The 15,238-nt window shown below is 38.8% G+C and overlaps 1 pseudogene; it reads left to right on the top strand.

The window, feature by feature from the left end:
* Positions 1-666: 666 nt before the first annotated feature.
* Positions 667-2,268, top strand: LOC122746514 (annotated as a pseudogene).
* The last annotated feature ends 12,970 nt before the right edge of the window (positions 2,269-15,238 follow it).

Below are 15,238 nucleotides of genomic sequence, written 5' to 3'. Positions count from 1 at the left end.
ATATTCTTCCTAGCTTCATCTGTAGATTTCATAAGAATGGTTGCATATACTGTCAGATGTGGTCACACAGGTTCGTTTTGTACAAGTGTTTTTCTTCGTTATAAGGAAAGATTCTTTGGCTAGGGGTAAAGGGTTATATTTGGGAAATGCTTGTGGTGGGAGGAAAAGCATCAGTGAAACATTAAAAGACATAAGTATGTTTTTTAAGTCTATATTAAAGTCATTGATAAAAATGTTAAACCACAAAAATGAACAAAAACTACAAACAGAACTCTGGGTCACTCCACTAGACATTTGTTTCTGTGTTGAGTCACTAGTGAAAACCCCATTGGGTTTAGTTATCCAATCAGTTTTGAAACTACCTGACTGTACTAACCCAGGAAAAGCATGAAAAACTTCACTAAATGCTTTACTGAAATCTAGGCAAGATATGACGTCAGTATTTCCCTATCACCAGTCTAGTAAACCTATGAAAATAGGAAAAGAAATGAGGTTCATTTGGCATGATTTATTCTTCAAGGAGCTAAACTGATTCTTTGTGATCACTTCTTCCTTTTCTAAATGATCACAGACCATCTCTTTAATTATACATGCTACAGTTTTATCAGGACCCAAAATTAAGTTCACTGCCTTGTAGTTTCCAGAATCTATTTCAGGTCCTCATTGATGCCGGCCTGGAAAATTGAGCTTCTTGAAATTGTGTTAAGCCATCTGATCCAGGAAGCTGAAAAGCTAGAAATGGAGCAAGTGCTCTATGAATTCAATGTGCCCTTGCTTGTGATGTTCTCTGCTGGTGGGCATGACACTAATTAGAAGCACAGGAAGTAGATGACCTTGCTGGGCTGTAGGTGCATGTGGAAGAGGTCCCCCACCATGGCCTTCATCCACGTGGACCTTATTTTATATGAAACTGAATCCCACCCCATGGATGCCATAGGGGTAGAATTTGACCTGTCACAGCTCCTCCTTATTAATGTATAAGAGAAATATAGAGAAGTTTTGGAAATGACCATAGACATCTGTGTGGCAGAGAGGAGAGAACCCTGGACTTGGAGTCAGGAAGACCTGAGTTTGAGTTCTGCCTCAGGCACTTAACTATGTGATCCTGGACAATTTACTAATCCCATTGGCCTCCATTTCCTCAATTCTAAAGTGGGGATAATAATAGTATCTACTTCACAGGGGTGTGAAGATCAGATGAGATGACATTATTATTAATTATTCTTATTATTACTATATTAGCCAAAGGACATGATTCAGCCATGAAACAGTGTAGGGGAGGTCTCTTTGTTGCCTGGCACTGAACTCAAACCCTCCATCCTCCCTGCCTCCCCCCCCCCTTGCAGAACAATGCAAAAGTCGCTGTCCTGGGTGCTTCTGAAGGAATTGGCCAGCCCCTGTCACTGCTCTTGAAGAACAGCCTTTTGGTGAGCTGGCTGACACACCCCTGGGGTAGCAGCTGATTTGAGCCACATTGAGACCAGAGCAACTGTGAAAGGTTACATGGGACCCGAGCAGCTGCCAGAATGCTTGAAAGGTGCTGACATTGTCAAGATTCCTACAGGAGTCCCCAGAAAGCCAGGAATGACTCCTGTTGACCTTTTCAATACCAATGCTGCCATTGTTGCTACTCTGGCTGCTGCCTGTGCCAAGCATTGCCCAGAAGCCATGATCTGTATTATTGTGAACCCGGTCAATTCTACTGTCCCGATCACATCTGAACTTTTTAAGAAACAAGGCAACAAAACCTTTCGTGTGACAATCCTGGATATTGTCAGAGGAAACACTTTTGTTGCAGAACTGAAGGGCTTGGATCCAGCTTGAGTCAATGTCCCTGTCATTAGCAGCCAGGCAGGGAAGACTGTCATTCCCCTGATCTCCCAGTGCATACCTAAGGTGGACTTTCCTGAAGATCAGCTGAAAACCCTGACCGGGAGGATCCAAGAGGTTGAAACAGAGGTTGTCAAAGCGAAAGCTGGAGCAGTTTCTGCTACCTGTCAGTGGCCTATGCTGGTGCCCAGTTTGTCTTCTCTGTTGTGGATGCAATGAATGGGAAGGAGAGAGTCATGGAATGCTCTTTTGTCAGATCAGAATAAACAGAGTACTCCTACTTTTCCACACCCTTGCTGCTTGGGAAAAAAGGCATTGAGAAGAACCTGGGCACTGGCAAGCTCTCCCCCTTTGAGGAAAAGATGGTTGCTGAGGCCATTCCTGAGCTGAAAGCTTCCATCAAGAAAAGGAGAGGATTTCGTGAAGAACATGAAATGAGAAAATGATCATGTGGAAAGAGGAATCCATTTCTTTAATTTATTAATGTGTCATGTCACCTGAAAGCTTCTTCATTTGCAGTTCATCCTCTTTGAGAAGGTTAATTATATTAATGGATTTTGTCAATTGGTATGTTGCACATCAATAAAACAGTTATCTTTCTAAAAACAAAAACAAAAACAAAACAAAATAAAGAAAAACAAAGTGTAGGGGACTTGTAATGCATTTGAATTCTCCCAATAGAAACCATCCTTTCAAGGCTGATAATTTCTTGGGACAAATTTCATGCTTTGAGAATTCTTGAAGTTCTATTTTCATCCTCCAAGTAGGCTAGTAATTTTCATACTTGATTTTGCCACATTCTGGAGTGTATTTAATTTCTTTCTTTTAAATTTAATTTTTATTCATTTTGAACTTAAGTATAAAAAGACAGAAGAGAGAACATTTCCATGCACACAGCACAACATAAAAAAATATTCAATATAAAACCAAGATTTTCTCTTTCACACTGTTTACTTTAAAGAACAAAACAAACCAAAACTATGTAATAAAAAGTATACATAATTTTCAAAGCTACCCTGCTTTTTGGTTCTTCCTTCTGTTTCCTTTTGTTCTCTGCTGTGTACTTTTTATATTTTTCCTCTCTCCCTCCCCACCCTGCCTTAGAGAAGGCTACCATTAGACACAAGAATATACATACAGGGGCAGCTAGGTGGCACAGTGGATAGAGCACCGGCCCTGGATTCAGGAGGACCTGAGTTCAAATCTGGCCTCAGACACTTTACACACTTACTAGCTGTGTGACCCTAGGCAAGTCACTTAACCCCAATTGCCTCACCAAAAAAAAAAAAAGAATATACATACATACATACACACACACACACATATATGTGTGTGTGTGTGTGTGTGTGTATATATGAATGAAACCATACTATTCTTACTTCAATTTATCAGTTCTTCCTCTGGAGTATATATCTGGTTTCAAAGGGCATTGTGAAATTCTCAAAATAAGATGAATTTTAATAAAAAAGAAATCATGTCATGTTGTGCTTTGAGGTAAGGTGGAAAAAAAGGGAAGGTACCAGAAAAACATCTAGAGAGAAATCAGATTTTTATCTAAGTTTTGCAGAGCACTTTTACATATATTTTCTGACTAGCCTTAAAACAGCTCTGTGAAGTAGACAGGTGTTATTACTATTAATACTCCTATTTTATAGGTGAGGAAACTAATGCTAGCAGAGATTAAGTGACCCAAGATTTTCTGATCCAAAATCCAACTTTCTATTCACTAATGCCTTGAAAATAAGCAGCAAAAGTAGGTTCTTTCACCTCCCCAAATCTATGAATCACTAATTTAGATGAGGAAAATTCTAATAGACTACCAATTAAAATTGCTTTTGTGTGTGGGGCAGCTAGATGGTGCAGTGGATAGAGCACTGGCCCTGGAGTCAGGAGTACCTGAGTTCAAATCCGGCCTCAGACACTTAACACTTAACTAGCTGTGTGACCCTGGGCAAGTCACTTAACCCCAATTGCCTCACTAAAAAAAAAAAAATTAAAAAAAAATTGCTTTTGTGTGCACTGAAATGCTAATTCCTTTATAATCATACCCACTAGAAAAGATTTTATGTTAGATTTCCATCTATGGCACTCATTTTTTTCCTTTTAGACTAAATTTGTGATGTGATTAGTATAGGGAACCTAAGGGAGTTGCTTGGGGACACAGAGGTTAAATCGATGAATGGATGAATGAATGGATGAATGAATAAATGAATGAATGAAATGGAATGAATGAATGAATAGGAAATCATTAATTCTCGTGTGTGTGTGTGTTGATTACAAAGCTAAACCTTGGACATGCTAATATATAAGCAAGCACCCCCATCTTAAAGAAGCTTACATTCTAATGGGGGAAACAGCACGCACAGGAGCGTCAGTGGCCAGAGTCTATCATTTTGGCCTGGAAAGTTACACAGAGGATAAATGGGGCTTGGGGGAGGAGTTTGACATATCCCACATAGGACCAAGGTCAGTGGAGTTGATTTGATCATGGTTCATTGTGTTAGAGCTAGAGTGGGATAGGAAGGAGAAGGTTCGTGAACAGAGACACGGTAAGCCCAGTGTATGTCAGAAATGGAGCTTGAATTCAGGTCTTCCTCACTCCAGCACCAGCTCTCTACCCTCTGCCATGCTTCCTCTCAATACTCTGTCTTATATATCTTGAAACAAATCTCTCCCATTTCTTTGGGCTGCCAAAGTCATATCTTGTTGGTAGTGCAAAGGTTAATCACATAACTTCAAGGGAAAAGCTGTTAGGATGATTACCCAGCATTAGGGGAAAGTCGTAAATACATAGTAACTCCTGTATTAAATTTAGGGTTATTTTAATTATAAGAGCATTAATGACAGCAGGAAGTTTAATGAAATAGCTGACCATGAAATCAGTGTTATCATTTTAATGCATAACAGAGAATATGACAAATTCTATGAGATTTCTGTTCTCTTTCATGTCTATTACAATTTTCTTCTATTAGCTCCTACAAATAGAAAATTACTTGTAAAATTGAGTCTAACCAAATCTCTGTTAAAATCAGACAATCTGATATGGTATTATATAACCACAGTGAAATTTCATTTAATTTAGGAAGGCTTTTTCCTGCTGACTTGAATACTAACTACTTTCCTAGCAACATGTATGTAATCTTGAATTTGGCAGGAAATAATCCTCGTGCAGAATAGAAGATCAAGATTTCAACCATAGAATAAAGATGAATAGAAAAAGGAGATGTTGACCCAATTTAAATATCAAAGCACTTTAAAAAGCATCTTCTTGAAATAGTCTGAAAAATATTTACCATCCCTCCTCATATTACAAAAGAAGTCTCCTTGAAAAGAGATGAAGATTCAAAAGTTATTCATGACAGCCTCTGAGCATAGTATGTCTAAATCTGATTTGTGGTCTCTAGGGAAAAACCAAGGCCTTATGAATTGTATGTTTCATTTATACTTTGTTATGTTTTGTTCCTGCCACTGCAAATAGGGATTAATTTGATCCACTAATTTCTTAGTCATATGCCAAGTGCAACATCGCTCTGTAGAATTTAATGGAAAACAATACATAGTGCTTTAGAAAGGCCTATGGCTACTTTTGAAAAGTTTTAACAGTCTTCTTCACATTTAGGACTTTATTTGGGAAAAATAGAAAAATAATGAAAAAACAGGTAGTTCTAGGTTCTAACAGCAAATAAGATCCCTTATCTCTTTTGATTTAAAAGAATGGTTTGCTCAGCCCAATTTCTCTGTGCCCACCTGGTGGAATATATTAACATAGCCTTCAAGTTCAAATCCAATCTTATTCTTGAAGAACTGACATTCACAAATTTCTAAACCATCCAAGTCATATCCTTATTCATCCCATTAATATTCATCAAGATATCCAGGAATGGTGGCAGGGTTGCCTCAGGAACCTGAAAAACTGGTTGTTAGCCTCGGGCATCACTTCAGTAATGACATGATTTCCCTACAAAATACAAGATATCCATGATAGTCATTGGACATACTCATAGAACATAAATTCAAAATATCTATAGATAGATATAAATATAGAGATATAAACATTTTCTCACCTAAATTCACCCCTCTTCAATATTGTCCTACTTTTGTCATGGGAATCTAGTGTTCTAATCAATGATGATTGGAATCTTGGAGCTCCCTCATTCTCACAGATATATTGAACCAATTGCTAAATTCTATACATTCTACGTCTATTTTATTGCTAAGATGTGTCCCTATCTCTCCATTTACACTGACACCATCTTGGTTCAAATCTTCAGCAGCTTCTCTCTGGACTCTTTGAATAGGCCACTAATTGGTTTCCCAGCTTCTCTCCTCTCTTTTTCTTTTCTTTTCTTTTTCTTTTTTTGTGGGGCTATGGGGGTTAAGTGACTTGCCCAGGGTCACACAGCTAGAAAGTGTCAAGTGTCTGAGGCCGGATTTGAACTCAGGTACTCCTGAATCCAGGGCTGGTGCTTTATCCACTGCACCACCTAGCTGCCCCTTTCTCTCCTCTCTTAACTGGTGTTTCAAATTGCAAACTAAACCATCTGCCATAGACACAAGTCTGACCATGTGATTCTTCTGCTCAAAAATTTTCAGTGGCTCCCTATCACCTTTAGGATAAAATAATTCCTTAGTCTGACATTTAAGGCTTTCCAACATCCTTCCACCAACTTTTCCGATCTCATTTCACATTATTTCCTTTTAGGTATGCTACATTTCAGTCAAGCTGTACTAATAGCTATTTCTGAACTTGACAGACCTTCTCTTGCCTCATTGCCTTTGTGCAGGCCATTCATTTCTTTTGTCTGTAATGCAGTCCCTCTTTTCTGCCTTTCAAAAGTCTGTTTTTCCTTTAAGACTCTTCTTGGTGCCCCCACCTCCACATAATCTTCCCTTATCCCCCTAGTTGACAAAGCTCTCTCCCTGTTCAAATGTTCCAAGAATTTTTTTGTCTGCCTCTTTTGTCCCATTCACTCAGCCCCTGACCTTTTTTTTTTTTTTTTTAGTGAGGCAATTGGGGTTAAGTGACTTGCCAATGGTCACACAGCTAGTAAGTGTTAAGTGTCTGAGGCCGGATTTGAACTCAGGTACTCCTGACTCTAGGGCCGGTGCTCTATCCACTGCGCCACCTAGCTGCCCCCGACCTTTTTTTAAAAAAAAAATTCATGTAGCACAGTAGTCACCAGTAGAATTTAACCTCCTTGAAAGCAAGGATTAATTTGTTTAACCTTTTCACCTCTAGTATCTAACATGATGTCTTGTCCATAGTAGGTTCTTTTTGTTTTGTTTTTGTTTTGTTTTTGTTTTTTGCAGGGCAATGCAGTTAAGTGACTTGCCCAGGGTCACACAGCTAGTAAGTGTCAAGTGTCTGAGGCCAGATTTGAACTCTGGTCCTTCTGAATCCAGGGCCAGTGCCTTTTCCACTACATAGTAGGTTCTTAATAAATGAGCTTTTCAAAATGGATAGAAACATCACCTTGGTATATAGGAAGAAAAAAAAAAACCTGTCTCCCAAGACCTAGGTTTGAATCTCTACAACCCTCAAAATTGCTTCCTGTGTGACCTTGGGCAATTCAATTAACCTTCCTGAGTCTCATTTCCTTCATTTATCAAATGAGGGATTTGTTCTAGGTGACCACTGGGGGATCCTCTAGTTTGAGATTTATAATCCTAAAATCTAACATGTCATATGCTTTCTTTCTTTCTTTTTTTTTTTTTAGTGAGGCAATTGGGGTTAAGTGACTTGCCCAGGGTCACACAGCTAGTAAGTGTTCAGTGTCTGAGGCCGGATTTGAACTCAGATACTCCTGACTCCAGGGCCGGTGCTCTATCCACTGCGCCACCTAGCTGCCCCCAACATATGCTTTCTTTTAAGGTCTAAAGGAACAGGATGCAATTCTCTTTTCTTTCCTTTGACCCCCAACAATGACCTCTGTGGTGATGGATCTATGTTCATTATTGTGCTCTTTTCCCTTTTTCCCCCTTTCCCTTCACCCCCACTCCCATACCTCTTTGGAGGGTCAGTGGAAAGAATAAGGGAACACATTATTGCACACTAAAATGACTGTAACTTTAATTTGGAGAGGGGAAATGAAATATCTTCCTTTCTTTACTTCCTGATACCCTTGTGAATATTTTTCCAAGGCTGTATGGCCTTACTGTATGTGAAGTATTCTGTGGTCCCCTCTCAGGTGGGGATGGGGGTAGTTTTGAATGTGTTATTGGCTTCCTGTGTCAGGAGTTTCCCAAATGGCTCAAAGCATTGTCTGAAGGCAGATTCTAGGTCATTTGGAGGCATCCCAGAGAATGCCTGCTTAGAAGTGATTCAATGAGTCTGAGGTTCCTTGCTCCATTGCTGATAAAGAATGGGTCAGATAGGGCTCCATCTAGAAGCTGCAGAGAGAATAATAACTTGGGATCATGTATCTATCTTTCATTGTTTACTTTAATAGACTGAGAAGCTGGTATTTATGGGAAAGTATTGCCATTAGTTTAGAGCTAAATTGGTTCTTGGAGAAAGAAGGCATTTCTTGGTGAGTGGGGGTTGGGATGGTATATTATCAAGAGGCTATTTCCATGGGATCCAGGGGTTCCTGTGTCTATTTCAGCCAGAAACATTTTTTCCCCTAAAACCCCCAGTTCTTCCCTGTTGGAATTCTGAGACTTGGCACAAAGGGCTTGTAAGGTTACACAGCCCAGGGGGAGAATGAAACCAAATTGAATTCTTTAGCTTTACAATATCTTTACTCTGCTGGAGCTTACACACTGCATTCATTATTTATAGCACTTCAGTATATTGCCCTCTTTCTTGTTCTTAAGTCCCAGATAAGCCATAACTAATACTTAAAGAATTACAAATTCAAAGAATAGACAGCCTAAAATAAACATAAAGATGTTTGCAATTCTCACGGAAAATAACAACCCTATATTGCAAAGACTATTGTCTATAAATATGCCCGTGTGTTCAAGTTCTAAATCTTCTTTAGGAGAAGCAAGTTAGCTAACCAAGTTAATTATATTGTCGTCCTATAGGCTGAATGGAAGGTCATGCAACTTCTTGAAAGGCTTTCTGCAGTTTGTCTGTTAGAGAGCTGGGGCTTTCATCAATGTAACAATCAAACCTTCCTTTCTGTAGCCATCACTTCATTACATGCTTTCAGATACTAGTGTTCTACTAAAATGAAACTGAACACTGTAATTACAATGGCTGATCTTGACCTGCAGGGAAGAAGTTGGGCAATCTATCTACCCTTTTTTATTGGAGAGGTAGAGGCCTATGGATGCAGAAAGTTGTATATGCTATATTTGCTCTCAAAGATCAGTTGCTGGGTCCGTTCACTGTACTTAATTCTTTTTCTTTGTTACAAAGAGAAGCTCACTAGGTGGTGGGAGAGAAGAAAAATGGAAGGAAGGAAGGAAGGAAAGAAAGAAAGGAGAAAGGGAGAGAAGGAAAGCAGGAGGAAAGGAAGGTAGAAAGGCAGGAGGGAATGAAAGAAGGAAAAGAGGAAGAGAGGGAGAAAGGAAGTAAGAGAAGGAAGGAGGGAGAAGATAAAGGAAGAAAAGGAGGGAGGGAAATATCATGGGGGAAATAGACTGTGGGGGTTCTTAGGTATTCCTCTTTAAAGAATTACACCCTCTCACACACAATTCAATTAGAATAAAATAATATTTTATTTGGGCACTAGAGAAAGTGACCAAGAAGGAAGTAAAAGACTTTCCTCAAGGGGAGAAAATGACTTAGAGATAACATGATTCTCTGAGGCAGATTTCTTCTTGAAAAGGAGAAAGGTAAAAGCTTTTATAGATGACTGATGGTGGGGAAACAGAGGGGGTGACCACCTGACTATGGAAAATTCCCTTTTGGGGGTGGGTAAAGGGTTTGAATGAGGGATGATGGTCTGGACTTCTGGATTTATCTCTATCCCCTGGTGCCTACCTATCAAGCAGCAGCTATGCCTAATGTGCATATCTCCCTTCTTAGGTATGTCTGTCTTTTAGCTAGTAGGCCAGTTTAAACTTTAATAGCCCCAATTGCCATGTCAGTAGGAAAGAAGGAAGAGAGGGAGGGAAAAAAAGAAAAGAAGGAAAGGAAAAGAGGAGGGAGAGAGGGAAAGAAGGAACAGAAAGATGGAGAGAGGGAGGGAGAAAGGAAGGAAAGAGAAAAGGGAGGAAGGGAGGGACAAAAGAGGGAGGAAGCACTATCCACAATTCATTGAAATCAATGGAAAACAAAGAGGGGAAGCAAGATGTAGGAGTCCAATAATCATTACTATAAGGGAAAAGATGTGTCATCTTTCATAGAATGGTATAGAATCATAGAACTGAAAGAGACTTTAGAGATCCTGTATCTATTACAACTTCCTCATTTTGATACTTAATTCTTAGACCTTTTATCTGGATGACATGTGATTTTTATCCATAGCTTATCATAAATCCTTCAGAAAAAATCAACCCAATACACTGGACACCTTTCTTTGGATCTTTTTTTTTTCCCTTTCTGTTTTGCAGGACAATGAGGGTTAAGTGACTTGCCTAGGGTCACACAACTAGTAAGTTGTCAAATATCTGAGGTCACCTTTGAACTCAGGTCCTCCTGAATCCAGGGCTAGTGCTTTATCCACCGCACCACTTACCTGCTTCTCTTTGGTTCTTTTAATATCCTCAGAAGCACCAAAGTACCACCCAGGCACTCCATGTACTGTTCATTACATGAACAGTTCACCTTCCTTTTATGGTTTACATGTCCTTGACCATGTCTATGCATGTATACCATATGTCTTTCCACCTCCATTAGGACTACTTGCTATTTTGATTTATAGAATCTCCTCTATGGCATATACCTTAATTGTGGGGAGATCTCACTGCCTCTGGAGGATATCTCTAATTGTAAGGAAAATATTTCCTTGCTGTAAGTCTAAATTTCTCTCTTTATAATTTCTACCTAGTGTTCTTAAGTCTGCACAGAAAAAGTTTAAATCTTTTCTTTCTCATAATATCTCTCCAAATACTTAAAGACAGCTATTTTGTTCCACCCCTGAGTCTTCTCTTCTCCAGGCTAATAAACAATGAGCTTCTAACTATCCCTCTCTCAGCTCATACTTAGGAAATATCATGGTAAGCTATGGGCAGGAAGACCTTCAAATCCCATCTCAGATGATTATTAGGTATGTGACCCTTGGTAAAATATTTAAACTCCCTGAGTCTACATTTTGTCATCTACAAAATGGGGGATATGACCAACTTCCCAGGATTGTTATAAGTATAAAAACATATAATATATGTATTTTTTTTTTGGTGGGGCAATGAAGATTAAGTGACTTGCCCAGAGTCACACAGCTAGTAAGTGTCAAGTGTCTGAGGCTGGATTTGAACTCAGGTCCTCCTGAATCCAGGGCCAGTGCTTTATCCACTGTTCTACCTAACTACCCCTGAGATAATACATGCAAATGATGTGCAAAAGAATCGTGTGCTTTTCAAACATTAAAGCAACATAAAAATATCCAATGCTATAATTATTTGTTCCTACTCAATTTTCTCTTATTAAATCATCCCAATGTTTTAATCTGGAAACCTTTGTCAATCCTGATTCTGTCATTTAGCTAGTTAGCAAGGTTTCTTAGCCCTGTGTCATCTGTAAATTTGATAAGCATACCATCTATTATTTCATCCAAGTCACTGATAAAAATGTGAAACAAAACAGGGACAAGGAGAGATACCTGGGGAACTACGCTGGGAACATCTATCCAAGTTGACATTGAACTACTACAATGATTACCTTTGGTGATGCTCTCTTTTTCTTCTTTCTTTCTTTCTTTCTTTCTTTCTTTCTTTCTTTCTTTCTTTCTTTCTTTCTTTCTTTCTTTCTTTCTTTCTTTCTTCCTTCCTTCCTTCCTTCCTTCCTTCCTTCCTTCCTTCCTTCCTTCCTTCCTTCCTTCCTTCCTTCCTTCCTTCCTTTCTTTCTTTCTTTCTTTCTTTCTTCCTTCCTTCCTTCCTTCCTTCCTTCCTTCCTTCCTTCCTTCCTTCCTTCCTTCCTTCCTTTCTTTCTTTCTTTCTTTCTTTCTTTCTTTCTTTCTTTCTTTCTTTCTTTCTTTCTTTCTTTCTTTCTTTCTTTCTTTCTTTCTTTCTTTCTTTCTTTCTTTCTTTCTTTCTTTCTTTCTTTCTTTCTTTCTTTCTTTCTTTCTTTCTTTCTTTCTTTCTTTCTTTCCTTCCTTCCTTCAGTGTGTGAGGCAATTGGGGTTAAGTGGCTTGCCCAGGGTCACACAGCTAGAGTCAAGTGTCTGAGGCCAGATTTGAACTCAGGTTTTCCTGACTCCAGGGCCAGTGCTCTATCCACTATGCCACCTAGCTGCCCTGATTCTCTCTTTTTTAAAGAAGATGCCCCTTTCATCCTGTTATATATTCATTTTTTGATATTTTGGTGGTATTTGATTTATAGCCATGCACCTGGAGAATATTGGCTTTAAAATGATGGAGATTTTTGGCAAAGAGAGCAGTTTGAGATAATTAAAAACATTTTGAAATTTTCTCAATGTGAATATAATGCAATATTATCCTGAAAGGGTTGGATATAGGTAATTGTTCACTTGTAGCATCTGTCCCAGATGTGATGTGAGGTGTAAAAAGTTTGAGAGATATAATTTTAGGTAATCAATCATTTTATTAATTATTGCTAGCAGATAATTAATAAAAGGGTCATTTGGCTGTCTTACCTAAACCCAAGATGAATTATTGGGGTTTCTTCATGCTTATATCCCCTTGGAAGAGTGGGTGTTCCTGACAAGCAAAATCAGCTCTTACAGTTAACAATTAATGAGAAGAATGAATATTATAATGAGGTGGACCTATTTTAATGAGTGGTTGGGGTACATAACTTTTATTATGCCATTTTTATTCCTAAACCTGCCCTTACCCCAAGCCCTTGCAATCTAGACAAAGTATCTACCTCCAACCCACCCCCCAAGCCTGAGTATAACACAATGGGCTTGCCCAGTTGGGTGGGGTCTGAATAAGATGGGGAGAAAGTTAATCCAATGTCATTATCAGCAATGTCCTTTAGATTCTGACTGAGTAACCTAAGGGGTTGATTTCTGAATGAGGTAATAAGAAGGTTAAAAAAAATCTTTGTCCTAATTCAATAATTGATTATTAACATAAGAGGGAAATAAGTTTCTCTCAGTAAGAAAGGAAAAAAATGGACTCAGCATTATAGGGAAAGAATAAGGATTGGGACTGATTTCATCAGCATAGAGAACTCCCATATGAGGAAACTCTACCACTGTAGGTGTACCTTGTCTCCTCAAATTTTAGTACTGAAGAGTTGCCTGGAGCCCTGAGAAACTGAATGACTTGTTGAGGATTACATAGTCAGTATGTGTTAGTTGTTTGACTTGAATCCATGTCTTCTTGACTTTGAAGTCTGTTCTTTGTTATATTGTGCTGCCTCTTTATACTTACTGATCTCCCTTAAAATATCATCAGTGCCCAATTAATTAACCTCTTCAATTCCTATGATCTACACCTTCACTCTACCTCAGCCAGGGTCAGAGGTGAGATTTGAATTCAGCTCTTCCTGGCCAGCATTCTATCCACTATACAATACTGCCTTGCAACTCAAATAGAGGGCTCTTTTAACATAAGAATAGGGCTGTTTCCATCCCAAACGAATGCCATAGATCATATAATGAGTGACTTTCATTCCTTTTGGGTTTCCAATAAAGATGGAAAGTTACACCAACTTCATTTTATTAGATAAGGAAGCTTCGGCCTTGTGAGATGATGTGATGACCAAATTCACATGGCCAATTAGTGATAACACTCAAAATAGATTACAGATGTCTTGACTTCTTGTCAGCAATTCTTTATACTATATTGTAAGCATATGTTCAGTGTATAGCATAGGTCTTAGGAGCAGGACGTTGTCCCAGATGCAGGATTTATTGAATATAATAGTTGGTGTAATTTGAGAGGCGCAAATATTTCTTCCATATCCTGTCATTACTGACTGAGATTTCACCCTTAATTGGTTCATTCCTTTGTGTTAAACATTACCAAGTCCTGGCAACATCTTTTAGAATGCAAATCTTCCTGGAAGAGGTGATATTTTAGACCAATGGTGTCAAACCCAAATAGAAATGGCAGCCCCTAAACTATACATAATGATCCCTGCAGGTGCATATTTACTTAGAAAACCACATATTAAGAATTATTGATGTTTCAGTTTTATTTTGAGAAATATTCTTTGATTTTATTTTGTTAATTAGTTCCCAATTTTAATCTGGTTCATCAGCACTAGGAAATGTTATGGGCCATATGCAGTCTTGTGTTTGACATCTCTGTGGTAGATTGCCCTTGTGTGGTGAATCACTTCTCAGGATGATTGGATGAAAGAGACTAAATTTACCTAGAGAAGGGTATAGTACTTAAAGGGAAGAAAAGGGGAAAAAAGAGCAGATGGGAGAGTTTAGCAAGCAGCTTACTTGCGTGCTCCTGTAAGCTATACTGATGCCCTTATGGTGGTTCTGTGTATCCCATCTGAATAGTAAGTAAGTCTGTTCTAGGTGGATTCAAGGGAGTAGCAGGAAAGACGAGCAGTGGCCTCATGTAGGTGCAGGCTGACCTTTTTGAAGGATCCTATTCTTTTCATTCCCTTGAAAGAAGCAGGTCATATGTGGTCCTGATTTATTACAGTCCTTGTGGACTACATACCTTATTGTTCAATTACTTTTGCTAGTATGGAGATATACAGGATATTCCAAAAGTCTTAGTGCACCAGGAACTGTCCTAAGTCTTTTGGGACACCCTGTATTTTAGGAATGGACATAAATAAAACTTAATTTTAACTAAGATCAAAACAGTATGAAAGGAATCTAATCTACTCAAACCTGTCCCACTCCACCACTTAACCAAAACAAAATCAGTCTTACTCCCAAATCGCAATTGACAGAATGCCATCCTAAAGTAGGCTTCTTATAGGGGTTCTCTTCACTCTTCTCCCTCTCAAAATAGGTGGTGCAGTGGATAGAATGTGGGCCCTGGAGTCAGGAGAAACTGAGTTCAAATCTGGCCTCAGACACTTGACACTTACTAGTTGTGTGATCCTGGGGAAGTCACTTAACCCCAATTGCCTCAAATATCCAGGACCATCTCCAGTTGTCCTGATGTATATCATACCATTGGACTCAGATGGCTCTGGAGGAGAGAGTGAAGTTGGTGACCTTGCATAGCCCTCCTTCACTTAAATTCAATTCATTGCAAGTCATGACATCTGTCATGGTCCTCTTTTTTGATGATCTTTTATGCAACTATTTGGCAGAAAAAAAAGCAAAGATTTGTAAGATTAGATGTACTTAATTAGAAAGAATGAATAAAAAGGAAAAGAAAATAGAGCTCCATCTATATCTTTACCTTGGGA

This window comes from Dromiciops gliroides, chromosome 1 (assembly GCF_019393635.1).
Source record: "Dromiciops gliroides isolate mDroGli1 chromosome 1, mDroGli1.pri, whole genome shotgun sequence".
Classification (NCBI taxonomy): domain Eukaryota; kingdom Metazoa; phylum Chordata; class Mammalia; order Microbiotheria; family Microbiotheriidae; genus Dromiciops; species Dromiciops gliroides.
This window is presented reverse-complemented; position numbering and strand designations above follow the sequence as displayed.